General features: G+C 47.6%; 1 long non-coding RNA gene across 1 annotated transcript; it reads right to left on the reverse strand.

Moving 5' to 3' along the window:
• Positions 1 to 8,031: 8,031 nt before the first annotated feature.
• LOC114085039 (uncharacterized) lies at positions 8,032 to 13,583 on the reverse strand. The gene is made up of 4 exons (XR_003581384.3): positions 13,413 to 13,583; positions 9,240 to 9,552; positions 8,793 to 8,844; positions 8,032 to 8,691 (listed from the first exon to the last, which is right to left on the reverse strand). It is a non-coding gene; the product is annotated as an uncharacterized lncRNA (long non-coding RNA).
• Between the last annotated feature and the right edge of the window lie 1,945 nt (positions 13,584 to 15,528).

Consider the following 15,528-nt stretch of genomic DNA (forward strand, 5'->3'; position numbering starts at 1 on the left):
AAAGTGATCCATGAAGATCTGAGGTCTAAGTAAAAAGAACACCCAGATGGGGAACTGCACGGAGAAGAAGAAGAAAACATTACCTGCTGTAAGCTGTGCTGATGAGGGTATGTGGGGTTGAAGGAAAGACAGAACCTAAAATAGGAACACACCAACACCTAAGTAAGGGGTTAAATGGTTTTAAAGTGTCTTAGTTCTCTCACATGGTCCAGGAGAGTAAAGGTGTTGATTAACATTAGCCACTGATTGATTTTGAATCCACATGTGATTTCTAGATTAACTCTTATAAGGTTAGAAACAGGGCTGGGGACATAGGTGAGTGGCACACAGCCTGCTGAACATGTGCAAGCCCTGGGGGTGAGTCCCAGAATGTGCACACGCACATGCACACACACACACACACACACAGGACAGAAACATATATCTTTCCAACTAATTGAAGGAGTAATTTTGAATGGTCAAAAATATTCCATTAATCAAAAGGGGGAAAAAGGACAAGAAATTAAAAGAACCCCAGAAGATGTGGGGCATATAGAAAGCACAAAATAATGTAGTAGAAATAAATATAATAAATATACCAGAAATTACATTAAATATAAGTAGAATAAGTGCTCTGGTTAAAAAAAACTTGAGATTATTAGATTGGATTTTAGAATACTAGAAATATATTTAAAGCATACGATATATTCAAAATGGATGGGAAAACCATGTTATTCCAACAATTAATGAAAGAAAGCTGATATCACTGTATTAATATTAAACTAATCTAAGGCAAAAAAGAATTATTTGAGGAAAAGAAGGTCGCTGCCGGAGTTTGGCTGCAGCAAAATAACCTGGGGGGTGACGAACAACTTGTGTACGTTGATACAGCAGGAGTGGAAGCCATTTATTGCAGGACAGGAGCAGTATTTATACATTCCACACAGCTTATCTAATTAGCATAAACTAGATACATCAGTCAACCAATAAGAAATCTCCACACTTAATGGCTTGCTGGTGTTACTTCACAAACCACTCCCTCTGGCATTTTGCCAGGCGCCATCCAGACTTGTTTACAGACTCTAACAGGTCGCTAGCTAGGCTGGGTGTGTAGCCCAGTGGTAGAGGCCTGGCCTAGCAGGTGTGAGGCCCTGGGCTCCATCCCCAGCCAAACAACAACAAAAAGGGTCTATTTTACAATAATAAAAATGAAATAGAGCAACATTCAAAACCGTAAATGAAATGCACACACAAAATTATGAGCAAAAAAAGCAAGATACCAAAGAAATATTGCAATATGATTCCATTTACACCATGTTCAAAAAATAGAAAAAGCTGAACTGTAATGTTTAGTGATTCACAATAAGAGGTACACTTAGGAACAAAGGCAAGAAAATAATAGCCTAGGAGTCAAGGTAGCAGTTGCATGCCAGGGAAAGGAACGGCAATCAGCAAGAGGCACTCAGGTCAGGGTGCTGCTAAAGTTCTGGGTCTAGTGACCTGGGCGCAGATTTCTCAGGTGCTTGTTTTGTAAGTATGTTTTATTCCGGGTATAAGCATCCTTCAGTATCCATGGAAGTCTGTCTCAGGACCCACGTGGATATCAAAATCCACAGATATTCAAGCCCCTCATATAAAATGGTACTATATTTGCATAGAATCTTACACAGCCTCCTGTATACCTTAAATCATGTATAGATTACTTGTAATACAATATAGATTACTTGCTCTATCAATAGTTGTAACACTGAATTGTTTAGGGCATAATGAAAGAGAAAAAAGTCTATAGATGTTCAGTGCAGATACATTTTCTTTCCAATTACTTTCTATCTGCAATTGGTTGAATCTGTGGATGTGGAACTTATAGACATGGATGTCCAATTGTATTTACATAATTAATTCTGCAATTAATTAGGCAAAAAAGAATTGTTCGAGGAAAAGAAGGTCGCTAGCTAGACTGGGTGTGTAAAAAGGGGACCAAGAGTTCAAAGCCAGCCTCAGCAACTTAGTGAGACCCTAAGCAACTTAGCAAGACCCTGTCTCTCAATAAAATATATTTTTAAAAAATGACTAAGGATGTTGTTGCTCAGTGGTTAAACACCCCTGGGTTTAAGCCCCAGTACAAAAAAAAAAAAAAAAAAAAAAGCATTCTGAGATCTACACCTGTTTCATATTGTGAAATCCCTTCCATAGATGGAAACTAATTCCTCTCCTTGAATGTGAACTAGTCTTGGTGACTTTTTTCTTACAAACGGAGTAGAGGTGATGATCTGAGACCTGGGAGATTAGTCCATGCTATAATTTGGATCTTAAATGTACCTGAAGGCCCATGTGCTGAAGGCTTGGTCCTCAGCCTGTGGAGGAACCTTAAGGAGGTGGGGCTTAGTGGAATGCAGTTAGGCCCCTGGGGACATGCCCTTGAAGGGAATATTAAGACCCTGGCTCCTTCCTGTTTCTATCTTCACTACCTGAATGATATGAGGTGGGCAGCTTTCTCCACCACATGTTCTCGCCATTATTTACTGCCTTGCCACAGGCTTAAAAGCAACATGGTCAACTGACCATGGACTGAAACCTCCAAAACTGTGAGCCAAAACTAGACCCTGAACTAGAACTGTGCAGCTAAGCTCCTCACACATTCTCACCCCTCAGAAACAGTGAGTTAATGAGTGTTTGCTTTTATAAGCTGCTGAGTTTGGGATAATTTGTTACCTTTTCACTTTTTGAGTTGATTATCTCAGGTATTTTGTTCCAGTAACAGAAAGCTGACTAACAAAGTCCATAAAAGGCTCTATGACTTCCTTATTCTTTTTTCTTGCATTTCTTCCTCTGGGAGAAACCATGTCATTGAGGACACTTTACCAGCTTATGAGGAGGCTCACAGGGTGAGGGACTGTAACTTCTAGGCAATAGCTAAAGGAGTGGGCCCCCCTGGAAGCAGATCCTCTACCCCTAGGCAAGACTTAGATGCCTGCAGCTCCTGCCAATATCTTGATTGCAGCAGTATGAGAAACCCTTAATTACAGCCTTCCAGCTAAGCTGTTCCCAAATTCTTATCCCACAGAAACTGTGAGTTAATAAGTGTTTGTTGTTGAAAGCTTTTGAGATTTGGGATAATTTGTTACACAGCAAGAGATAACTAATACATATCACTAACTTGCTGTGTGGCCAAATTGCATTTTCTCTCTGCGCCTCAGTTTTCTTACCAACATATAGGAGAAGTTAGACTGATTGTAAATGGCAAACGATGGCAATCCAGAAGTGCAGTGAAGATTCTGAGCTGCACCTGAGATCAGGGAGACAAAGGCAGTGATTGATTGATTGATTGATTGTGTGTGTGTGTGTGTGTGTGTGTGTGTGTGTGAGAGAGAGAGAGTGTGTGTGTGTGTGTGTGGTGGGGAGCAGGAGCATGGCAGCTTGCTTTCCATGTGTATTTGGCTCCAGAAAAAAGGATCCCTAAATCTAGGGAAGGGAAATCATCTTGATTTCTCCCTTTTACTAAATAGAACTTTTTTGGAAGTCCAAGCTTAGTAGCTTAGCAGTGCCAGAAGCAGGGCTCTCCTCCTAACTGGCTCTTCCCAGCCCTCATGTTTGAAATCGATTAAGGAGCATCAGCCAAGGCCCTGGGTCCAAATCTTGTCTGTCACTTACCAGTTGTGTGACCTCCAGCAACTTCCTTCAACTCTTTAACCCTCAGCTTCCTCTCCGGTAAAGTGGAGATTTCTCCATCGATGGATGAATCATCTCAGCTTGCAGCCAATCAGTGCAGCAGGAGGCTTGACTCACATACCAGCAACAGCCCAGAGTCCCCGCCATCAGGAACTTTCTGTCTATTTGAGGGGAGGAGTCTTGGTCACATGACACTATTGGAGAGCATTTCAAGCCAGTGCAAGCACAGTGCCTAATGACTTGGAGCCAGGATTTGCACAAGGTCCACAAGCATTGGCACCACCTGGGAACTTGTTAGGATGCACATGCTCAGGCCCTGCCCCAGCTTGGAATCAAGCCCTCTGGGTGCTGTGATAAACCTCTCTGGGACTCCAATGGGTGCCCAAGACTGAGGAGCACTGCTCTAGAATTCGACCCAAGAGGGACGGGGAGAAGTCTGCTAGAGGAGGAGAAATTTGAATCCTAAAGAATGACTGGAATTTAGATAGACAGAAGAAAGGACAGAAGTGATTTCCGGGAGCCACAGCAAGCGGGTGGGACAAACCAGCAAGTGGGGTAAAGAAACCCAGGGCAGGGCTGGGGAAGAGCAGGAACTGTCAAGTGGGGAGCTTGGCCTCCGTGGAGCAGGCCACCGGGAGTCATTGCAGGTGCCTGAGCAGGAGAGTGGCAATATCTGCTTCCTCTTTTAGACTTGCCAGCCAGAGATTTTCCCCAGGTCTTACCGTGCTCCTAAGATGAATGCCTCCACTTACTCTCATCCTCCAGAGCTGAGGAGACCCCTGCCACGACTCAGGAGGCTCTGGGATGGCAAGTGTGGAGGAGGGGGTGCAGGGAGACAGAGCAGTGGCCGGGGCCAGGGCCCCCTCCCAGAGGCCTCAGGAGCACCAGCTCAGCACGGGCCTGTAGCAACCACGCACTGTGCACAGGTATTGAATTATGAATGGATATTGCCCAGAAATAATTGCAAACATTATTGCCCCCCACACGGGTGTCCTCTGCGGGGCCGCAGCAATAGATTTTGTTGCTTTAAAGCTGCGGGGTCATTATAAATTAGGGCTATCACGTTAACAGCAGGCCAGCAGACGTGAGGAGAGGGAATCCCGTTTGAAAGCTCCGAGAGGAAGAGACCCCTCAACTGCACACGTTGGTTACCCTCAACTTTTCCTTTGGTTTGATCTATTCCACCCGTCCCTATTAAATAACTAATTATTTAACATCTTTTAAAGCTTTGTTATATATTAGAACAGGCAGGACACAAATGAGTGCTTTTAATAATATAAAAGCCCATTAGCTTCATTTACTGTTAATGTTAAAATAAACATGAGGCAATTTAGATATACTATTCCAATTTCATGGAAACTTTGATGTTTTTCTTTTCTAGTCACATAATTAAGGGAAAAACTACTAATGATATTAAGTTTGTACAGTGTTAATGACAGAAACAGGCACAAGCTGAAATTGCAGCCATTAATATGAAAAAATAAAATATTTAACAGGGGAGATAGATGAGTGCAATTTTAATAAACCAAAATGAAGAAAATTAATTTTAGAAAGTTCCACAGTCTCTCACATGCTACCATCCCACAAGCTGTCTAGTGCATTATTTTTTGTGGTCAGGGTTATTTATGGATGGTCTGGAGGAATGTCCTGGTTTTTGCGTATTGTTCTGTGGATGGTGAAGATTTTTTGCCTTTATTCGTCGAATTCCTTTTCCTTTCTTTCTACTGCCAGTCCCCCAACTGGGGAGAGGGCCCTTGTCCCCAAACATGAGGAGAGACGCAGGGATGGGGACAGTGACCTGTTGAGGTGGTTCAGCGGGGACCACTGACCCGCAGGGGCTGGGTGGTCACAGGGGATAAAATGTTGGGGTTGTCTAAGAGGGGACAGTAGGCTCCCTGTGTCTGGGTGGGGACAGTCACTGCTCTGCGTTCAGCTTCCCCTCGTGGATCACAGAAGAGTTTCTCCTGATCTCCAGCCTGTCCCTTGCAGTGGGTTTTGTGGTGCCCACCAGGGACTCTGGATGTGACCTTATTTGGAGTCCGGCAGGGTCTTTGAGATGAGGTGACCCCTGAATCCCATGACAGTGCGCTCATACGAGACAGCAAAAGCACACCCAGACAGAGACAAGGTCATGAGAGGTCAAAAGATGGAGGCAGGTGGGAGTGACATTGCCACCAGCCAAGGGACTAGTCTGGGGCCACCAGGAGCTGGAAGAGGGAAGGAAGGATCCTCCCCGAGAGGCATCAGGGTCAACCGGGCCCTGCTGACACCTTGATTTCAGACTTCCGGATCTGAGAGGCTGGAAACAACTCCAGTTGTTTCAAGCCACCAAGTTTGAGGTGATTTGTCACAGCAGCCCCAGGGAAGTGCTGAAATGGAAAGTATCTCTGACCCAACTCACAAAGGCCCCAAGAGGGTTTAGAGAGCAGCAAGAAGGGCAAGATGGCTGGGAGGGGGCAGAATGCAGAGGGAGAACCCAAGCTGACTGCAAGGAGAGCATATGCAGGCTGACGCAGGACGTGGCCCCTGCAGCCTCATTGCACCATGCTGTGGTCTGTCCTCTGAAATGCGTGTTGCTCTTGGATGGCCACCGCGGTGGTGCTGGGAGATGCAGCTTTGAAGATTAGGTGATAGGGTCTTGAGAGTTTTGCCCTCACAAATGGAGTACTGCATTGGAGGGATACTGGAGGATCGTAAGAGGGGCTTTGTTATAAACGAGTTCTCTCTGGCTAGCTGGCTCTGTCTTGGCACATGATGCCCCTGCTGTTTTATGATGCAGCAAGGAGGTTCTCATCTAGGCTGATACCCTGTTTCCAGAACCATGAGCTAAATAAACCTCTAGTCTTTATAAATTACCTTGCTTTGAGTATGTTGTTACAGCAACAGAAAACAGACTAATTCTTCCTTTGAGTCTGGATCCAGGGTCCTTAGCTCAGAGACAGATGCTGACACCAACTGTGCAATTTCTCAGAGATCTGCATGTCAGCTCCATGCCCCCTCTCTCAGTGGAATGTTAATAATTCCAATCTCCTTCCTTTGTTCCCCTAGCCTTCAAGGTGGTATCTTCTTTCTGCCATTGCTGCCTCCCCTTTCTCCCCTTTTGCCCTTTCAGTTGCCTGGTTAACATTCTTTATATCTGGTTAACATAATTTGAAATAAATTCTTGTTAACTGGTGCAGCTCCTGACCACTTCCTATAAAGTTTCTTTCTGTCCCACCTTCCTCAGGGTGTTGATGATGGGAGTGATCACGAGTGGCTGCAGTAATTCCAGCTGACAAATGTTGATGATCAGGCCCAGAAGCCAAAAAGGACCCTTTCTTTCTTGTCCATGTCTTTTCAAGTACAAAGGAAGCATTCCTGCACGTTCCCCTGGCCAATGTCCCCTCACATTTCACTGGCCACGCCCTCTAAGGCAATACCTGACAAGAATGAGATACTGTGACTGGCTCAGACTACGTGGGCTCCATCTCCCTGGGATGGAGATGGCTCCGTCTCCCAGCTGTGGTCACTGCTATGGCCAGTCAGAAGGGTCCCAGCTATACAAAGCTGGGCTCTTCTTTCTCCCCTGAGAAAGGAGCTAGATGAGTCTCATCAGTGGTGGCTGCTCCACCATCTCACCTCAATTGCAGATCCAGGTGGTAGGTGTTGGGACAGGTCAGGCACAGAGGGGGCCACCACACCGCAAGAGATCAGGGGACATCTCACAGAGCTGGGGGATACGGGTGAACTGAGGTTTGAAGGACAGGTAGCAGGAAAAGCAAGAGCTTCCAGACAGAGATATGGCTGTGTCCAGACCTGGGTTTCCATGCTGTTCACTGAGCTCTGAGCCTCACCACTGGCCATAAGGCAAGAAGTCATCTCTTCATGTGTCTGCTGCATGAATTCTGCCCAGTGACAGTGCCCCAAACTATCCTACTTCCTCCTCTGCCTGCTCCCTCCCTGGGCCCCACAGGGGTACAACTTCTCAAATGAAAGTCCTCAGCTGAGAAGATACTAGGGTTTCCCCTCGCCCTCCCATTACAGGATATAATTAGTTACAGAAATGCATAAAATTGAGAAAATTTTTTTCACTTGCAGGTAACTACTTGTTTTGGGAGGGGGTGCTCCATGTGGATATGTGAGTCTGAGAGGGTGGGGGAGACCACCAAGCAGGTCAAATGGTGGGTGGGGTCATGATTTGTTACCTCCTCTCTGCCTTCCGTGAATCAAGCCCTTGCCTGTCAAGCGGGGCTCTGCTGGTGTCACCAGGCACTTGAGCTGTAATGTATAACAGGCGTGCGCAGCGTCCCTGACAGCTGCAGAGATTGATCCACAAGCCAAAGGGAAATGCATTAACCAATTTAACTGTCCGGAAATCCAGCATAATGAACATCAAAAGGTGTCTTATTACTAGCTCACTGTTGCTTGCCTTTACTTATTTGTTAACATTTAATTTTTTTTTTTCAAATTAATTCTTGGGGGAAATGTTTCCATGAACTCGGGTCTGGGAACAGGGTCAGTCTTTCTATCTGTGAAGGGCTCACGGTTTACAGATGTGAATCATTTGGTGTTTTGCAAAACACAACCAGGGCCATCGGGGAGGAGCGGCGAGGATGATTTGGGAAGTGACAGCATTGGTGGGAGGCTGTGAGGGAGTGCCTGGGAAGGCGGATTCCTTCCCAGAAGAGATTTCTCACCCTTGATACTGTCGACATTTGGGGATTCGTCTTCCCTGGCGGTGGGGCTGTCCTGTAAGCTGGAGGATATTTTGCAGTGTTCGTGACCTTCAGTTGCCAGCAGTCCCCTGCTCCCAAGACGTGACAACCAAAGTGTCTTCAGAGATTGCCAAATGTTCGTGGGGGCAAAATCGCCCCCGCAGGGAACCAAAAGTGTGCTCTACACAGGCGTGGGCTCTGGGTGTGGCCTGCCAATCCTTTCTTAAGCATGGCGGAAGCACCTTCTGTGCTTTAGGCACCACGCATGCACCGTGCAGCTCGCGGACCAGGGAACATGCAGCAGGGGAGGGGGGTTCAGGGCCATGATGTCAGGAGAGCATGGGGTGCTCTGGAAATGAGAAAAGGGGCACCAACTTAGTCCATTTTGTGCTGCTATAATGGACTATGGGAGCCTGAGTAACTTATAAAGGAAAGAAATTAAATACTCACGTTTGGGCGGCTGGGAAGACCATCACGGTACCGGCACGTGATGAGGACCTTCCTATTGTGTCAGCCCATGGTGGAAAGTGGGAGGGAAGGAGAGAGAGAAGGGCACCAAACTCATCCTTTTATCAGGAACACATTCCTGTGATAAGGGCATTAACCTGTGCCCTAGGGCAGAGCCCTCTCAACCTAATCATTCAAGGTCCCACCCGTCACCATGGTGCACTTGGGATTCCCAACACATGGACTTTGGGGGACACATTGAAACCATAGCCTCGCCTGGAGGAGGGTGCTCCAAGTTGAGAGGTGCCTGCACCCTCTAAGGCAAGGAATACCTGCAGCCTTCCCTGATGCCCCACACCCAACAGAAGGCAACTCCTTTAACTTAACAGGATTGAAGCCCCAGTTAGAATTCAAGAATGTGCTCAGGGAGTCATGGCGATAGGCTCTTACCCGCCATTAACACCTTGGCCTGGTGGGTCCTACAGGATGACATCTGTCATTGGCTGGCAGCCTTCCAGGCGTGGCTGAATGGACACCTGCTTCATGCGCTTCCCTGGAGGGTTTAAGTAAAGTGGCCTCCCCCTTTCCATGCATACAGGTTGGAGGGAATGAGGCCTGTAAGCTCTGGTGCGAGTGGAGGAGAACCAGGCCTGCTGTATCTGCAGCGCTAGGCGGGAGAAGCCCAGCTGGGGAGGGCTGTGGCTCTGAATCCCAAGCAGCTGATCTGCAGGAAGTCTGGCCTCGTGGGGTTGAGGCCTGGAGACTAGGAGGAAAAGGGAGAAAGGAATCAGTCTAATTGTCACCCTCTGCACAGCCCTGTCTCTTGCTGGTCCTGAGGGTACCCATTGTCCTTACTCAAAATGTGGCCTGTGGACCAGTAGCACTGGCATCTCCTTGAAGCTGGAGAGAAATGCAGAGTCCCAGGCCCAATGCTAGGACTCGATGATCGGGGTCTGCCTGTTACCAAGAGCCCCAATGGGTCCTGGTGCGGTGAAGTTCCAGAAGCACTGTTCTAGGAAACCAGAGATCTGCTGCAGGTTTTTAGGGAGGCCATTTCTATGGTCCTCCCATGCTAGGCCAGCTGGAGGGTACCACCTGGGGAAGGCACAGCTTCCGAGGTGACTGCCTGCTGCAAGGAGACAAAAGTCCCACAGGCCACTCCCCTGGTAGCCCACTGTCTGAAGGCTGAGGTCAAAACTCCTTTTTAATCAGAACCTCACACATCCCTTTCTGGACATGTCTTCTAGCATTCCCCTCTGGGAACCCTGGGCCTTGCCACACTGACAAACAAGCAGTTTTCCCAGCATACTGCTAGCTTTCTGGCCTCTGGGTCTTCATCTTGTGGTCCCCTGTACCTGCCAAGACCCTCCTGGGGTGGAATCTTGCAATGCCCACTTCAAAATCACCTCTTTCTGGAAGCCTAGCCCAGACTACCTTGAGAGCAAGCTCTGCCCTGTGCATATCCTCTTCTTAAGGTGTTCCCCCAACCCTGTCCCTAACCATGTCCTCAGCTCCATGGCTAGACCCAAACTACCTGAGTGCAGGAGTGGAGGGCAATTGCTCTCCTGATGCTAGAGGAGAGCGCAGAGAGGCTGGCTCACCCACTGACGGCTGGCCCTGAGCAGCAAGCAGCCCAATAGGAAGTCAAGGAGGCCTAGTGGGCACAGGGAAGTGGAGAATGGACACTGACACTCATTGAGCATTAACTGTGTGCTAGGCACATAGCTTATAGTACCCAACTTTATCTCAGGATAGCCTTTTGGGTCATCTCGAAGGGTAATAAGTTGTTCTGGTGAGATGTTGTACATCTGTAATACCAGTGACTCAGGAGGCTGGGGCAGGAGGATTGCAAGCTCGAGGCCAGCCTCAGCAACTCAGCAACTTAGCAGAGACTCTGTCTCAAATTTAAAAAATAAATAAAGGACTAGAGATGTAGCTCAGTGGTAATGTGCCCCTGGTTTCAATCCCTAGCACCTTTACTTTAAAAGAAAAGTAATAGCTCATCTGACAGATAAGCAATGTAGGCTCAGAGGTGTTAAGCAATTTGCCCAAATTAAGGTGTTCCTCTTAAGGTGTTTCCCCAACTCATGTCCCTAACCGTGACATGGGTTGGGGGAACACAGGGATGGTAAGATGCTGGGCTGGGGTTTGAACATCCTTCTCTCTGGCTCCTAAGCCCATGTCAGTTGAACTGTGTCATGAAATCGTTTCAGAAAATCTGCAATTTTGGTTGTATAAGTCAACGTAGAGCCAAGATTTATTAGAGGTCATGTGGTTCAGCTCATTTTAACTGCCAGTAAACTGAGCCCAGAGCAAAGAAATGACTTGCCCGAGGCTGTGGCAGATCCAAGACCAGATCCAGGGTCTGGGTGAGACCAAATCCCAATCTCTTTCCTCTGTATCAGACTCCACCAGAGATTAAAGCTCCCGGGTGTGGGCAATTGGAAACCATCCAGGATGGAAGTGTGTTGACCTTGGTGGAGAAGCAGGGAAAGGGAAGGGAAGGAAAGCTGGCTGTCTTCTTCTCGCCAGGCAATAAACACACCATCTCACTTGGTCCTCGCAACTGTCTTTTGGACCCTCCCCATCTTACAATGGTAGGAAAAATGTGACTTTTTTTGGAATGAACCAAGAGAGACAGAAGGTGTCTTCAGTTGTGCATCTCCCCGAGGAGTCTGCACCTTTCACTGTCTTTGAGTTATTTGTCAGCTCTGAACCTTATTTAGAATTGATAAGGGTGCAGATAATTCTTGTCTAAGGAGTTGCAATGACTGTAGTCTGCAAGAATACAGCTCATTATTGCTCGGAGGATACTGCTGGGTTTTGCCACTATACAGACTCATTTCAAGTTGCCTTGTGGCGGGGCGGGGGGGAGGGGGGCTTTGCATTCTTCCATTGAACCAGTTTTTAACACCTTCCTGGTTTTCTCATTAATTAGTGAGTTTTTCCAAACTTGTTCATTTTTATATTGATATTAAGCAGATTATTTACCTTTTAAAACATTATTCCTTAATATAGATGATGAAAGTTAAAACTTAAGTACCTTGCCCATCTCAGAGCTTGTAAGTCACCATCTCATTTCAAATCTGGTTTTTCTAACCTATGAATCCCAACCCAGTTTTGCAACCCATTCACAAGGGCTCCAGCTGCGTGGCCACCTTAACCTCTTGGAGTCTCAGTTTTCTGTTATCTACTGAGCATCTAAAATCTACCCTGCTTACCTCAGCTACTCAGAGTCAAGTGGATGCAACACTTTGAGAAAGAAGAAAGCCCCATGAACTGGTGGGTGTTTTATACTGATGCTGGAGGCCTGCGGGGTTGCTGGCTTGCAACTAAAGGAATGGGGACAAATGCTTGTCTACCGTGATCTCTTCCAAGTCATTCACTCCTGTGTTGGGTCACCTCCTTCAGCTAACGCAGTGGCCTGCTTGGCCAGCTACCCTGCCTACATCCCAGAGGTACTGTAAGGGTGGAGCGCGACAATGTAGGAGGGTGTATAGACTGTAAAGTGCTAAAGAGAGGTGAAGACTGTTATAGGTCAGATCTCAAATGTCTCCCAAAGGCCCAGGTATTAAAGGCTAGGTCTGCAGCTGTGATGCTGTTGGGAGGGGGGGCCTGGTGGGTCACTGGGGGAATGCTCTTGAAGGGGATATGTGGACCCCAGAGGCTTCCTGTCGGCCATGAAGTGAGCAGCTCCTTCTGCCACGTGCTCTGCCATGAGATGCCACCTCACCACAGGCCCAAAGGCCAGGGGGCCGAGCAACCTAGACTGAAACCTCTGAAGCCGTGAGCAAGATAACCCTTTCCTCTTTTTAGTTTATCCCAGGTATCTGTCTAGTGATGGAGAGCTAACGCAGCCTGCCTGTGATTCTTACTGTTACCATCTTCATCAACTATCAAGGGCTGGGTGGAGAAGTTTGAATGCAGGAACTCCTGGACCCTCCCTTGTGGCCTTGTTCTCTGGGGACAAACAAGGGCTCCTGGCAGAGACAGCTCCCACCTTCAGCTCTGGCCCCTGTCCCTCCTCCCTGCGTCCTCAGCTAAGCCAGCAGCAGCTAGCTGTCAACTCCACATTTCACTGGGAGGGATTTTCCCAGTGAAAGCTGGGGCGGTGCAGGTGTTCTCTGAGAAGGTCATTCACACAACCTTTTGCATCATGTGCACGCCCCACGTTATTTATAGCTACATGATGATTCTGGGGCCTCATGCACCTGGACGTTTTCCGGGAGATGACTTTCCACCAGGTGCGAGCTTGCTGAAGCTCAGCCAGCTGAGCAGGTGTGGAGCGCAGGCCTGGAGCTGGCCTGAGAAGTGGAGGGAGGCCTGATCTGCCCCTACCCTCCACCAAGGGAGCCTCACAGAACCTGGGGAGGGGGCCCAAATCAGGCAGATACAGTCAAGTCCACAGGGCTCCAGACCTGGAGAGTTTTCAAAGGCTCAGGCTCAAGAACTCAGAACCTGACCAGGAAGGCCTGGCAAGGTTTATTTTTAAAACTTCCCTCAGGGGCTTCTGGTGCCATGCAGCCTGGTTTGGAAACAACTCTTCAAAAGCAATTAAAAAAAAAAAAAAATATATATATATATATATATATATATATATAAATATATAAAATAAGGAGAAACCTGTGACACAGAGGTGTTCAGTCAAGTTCAAGGTCACTCGCGTTCAAGGTCACTGGTGATCCATTGTTCCAAAGGGACAGGTTCTTCAGGGGTTGGCATTTTCTTGGAGTGGGGCTGTTCCTAGGAGCTGCTGCAGGGGGTCCAGATATGTGGAGGGAGCTCTTTGCTGCATTCCAGAGCAGATCTGGCTGTGAACACCACCCGAGGAAGAGCTTCAGCTCTGTAAGCCCTGCTGAATGGATAATTAAACAGATAGCAAAATGGAATGCACTCCACACACCTCCCGGGAGCTGGCTGGGGGAGATAATATGCTTTCCTGTTGTCAGAAGGCACAGGAGGAAAAACAACTGGGCCTGGCCGTTGGCCATTTCACAATATTGCTTTTGTAAACAAGTTGAAAAATCCAATAACTGTAAAACTTATGGCATGTCCTTAAAAGCCTGTCGCTGTTTTCCCCATAAATGGATGAGCGTCTCTGAGTGAAGGTGTTCTAATTAAACAGTCCCCATCCCCAGGGCAGGGGTCATCCTCCTGGAGGGTCTGCTCCTGCCACTGGCCTCACAGAAGCTAACTCACTGGTGTGAATACCCAGCAAAGGGGCAGCCCCTGCAAGCTGGGAAGACGGAAAGCGGTTCGGCCTTCTGCTAAGAAACCCATTGGCGGTGGGAGCAACAGAACAGTAGGAAGTCTGGTTCCAGATCTAGAGGAACTCATGGTTCTGACAGGAAGAGTGCACACGCACATGCACAAATATGTGCACACACATTCACACACATTCTGAAAAGGGAACCAAAGGGAGCTCTTCACTGAATGTGTGGAACAGAGACTGAGGAGGGTTCTCCATCCAGGGCTGGGAGTATTCATGGAGGAATCGCAGATAATCAGGGCTAGATGGGATTCTCAAGGTCATTCTGACCAAAAGCCACCTCTCACTCTCTGCCTTCCCCATCCCATCTACCTGGAGTTGGGCTGGACTTCACAGGTTAAGGGCATGGTCCTCTACCAGCTGCCCTTCCTCCAGACATCGTGGCAAGTTTAAGAGTTCCCAGTACTCCCTCCCCGCCAGCCACAAGTTCTGGAGTCCCTATGATCAACCACCCTCTGGTTTGGTAATTTGCTGGAAAGATTCACAGAGCTCAGGAAAGCACTGTATTAATAATGATTATAGTTTTTTTTTTTTTAAGTTGTGGCGCAATACACATAGTATGAAATTTACCATGTTAGCTGTTTTTATGTGTTTAGTTAAGTAGATTCACATCAAGTCAATCTCCAGAACTCTTCACCTTCTAAGCTGAAAGGCTGTACCCGTTAAACAGGGTCCCTTCTCCCCTCCCCCAGTTCCTGGCAGCCGCCATGCTATCCTCTGTCTCTATGAATTTGACCAGGTACCTGGTATAAGTGGGATCACACAGTACCTGCCTTTTTTGACCATTGAAAATTTATTATGGCAAATGGTTACAAATCAGAACCAGTTTTAGTCATGGCAATGCAAAAGCTGACTAAAACTAGCCCCCACCCCACCCCCACCTGCTAATCACATGACTGGTTTTTCTGGGGAAGCCAGTGCTTTTCCTGAATTGTCTCATTAGCACAAACCTGGGAGGGCCCACCACAGTGACCTCATTATCAGGTTTGGTCTGAGGGTCCATGAATAATAATGACACCCCTGTCACTTGGGAATGACGAAGGGCTTAGAAGTTACCTCCCAGGAATGAGGGATAAGGGCCAGCCAAACTAATTATTAAGCACCATCCAAATATTCTCACTCCTTTCCCATCACTCTGCGGGGCTTCCTAGGAGACCTGACTCCATCCCCTGGTGAGTCCCCGGGACCTGGGTCTAGGCACCTGGGTCTAGGCCTGTGCCTGGGATGGTCGTTTTACTCCCAAAAGTTGAGTTACTTAGCTTCTCCCTGCTGTGTGTCAGCTCTGTGTGGCCAGGGATGTTTAATTTTTTTTTCTACTGATGAATCTCTAGGGCCTGGAACAGGGCCTGACAGGCACCTATAGGTGCTTAGTGAATACATATTGAATGAAGGAATGAAGGTGCTTCACCTGCACCAAGAGGACCTTCTGAAGCTGAGGTGAGAGGCTCTTTGGGAGCTGTAAGGCACTAC

The sequence above is a fragment of the Marmota flaviventris genome, chromosome 2, assembly GCF_047511675.1.
Source record: "Marmota flaviventris isolate mMarFla1 chromosome 2, mMarFla1.hap1, whole genome shotgun sequence".
Classification (NCBI taxonomy): Eukaryota; Metazoa; Chordata; class Mammalia; order Rodentia; family Sciuridae; genus Marmota; species Marmota flaviventris.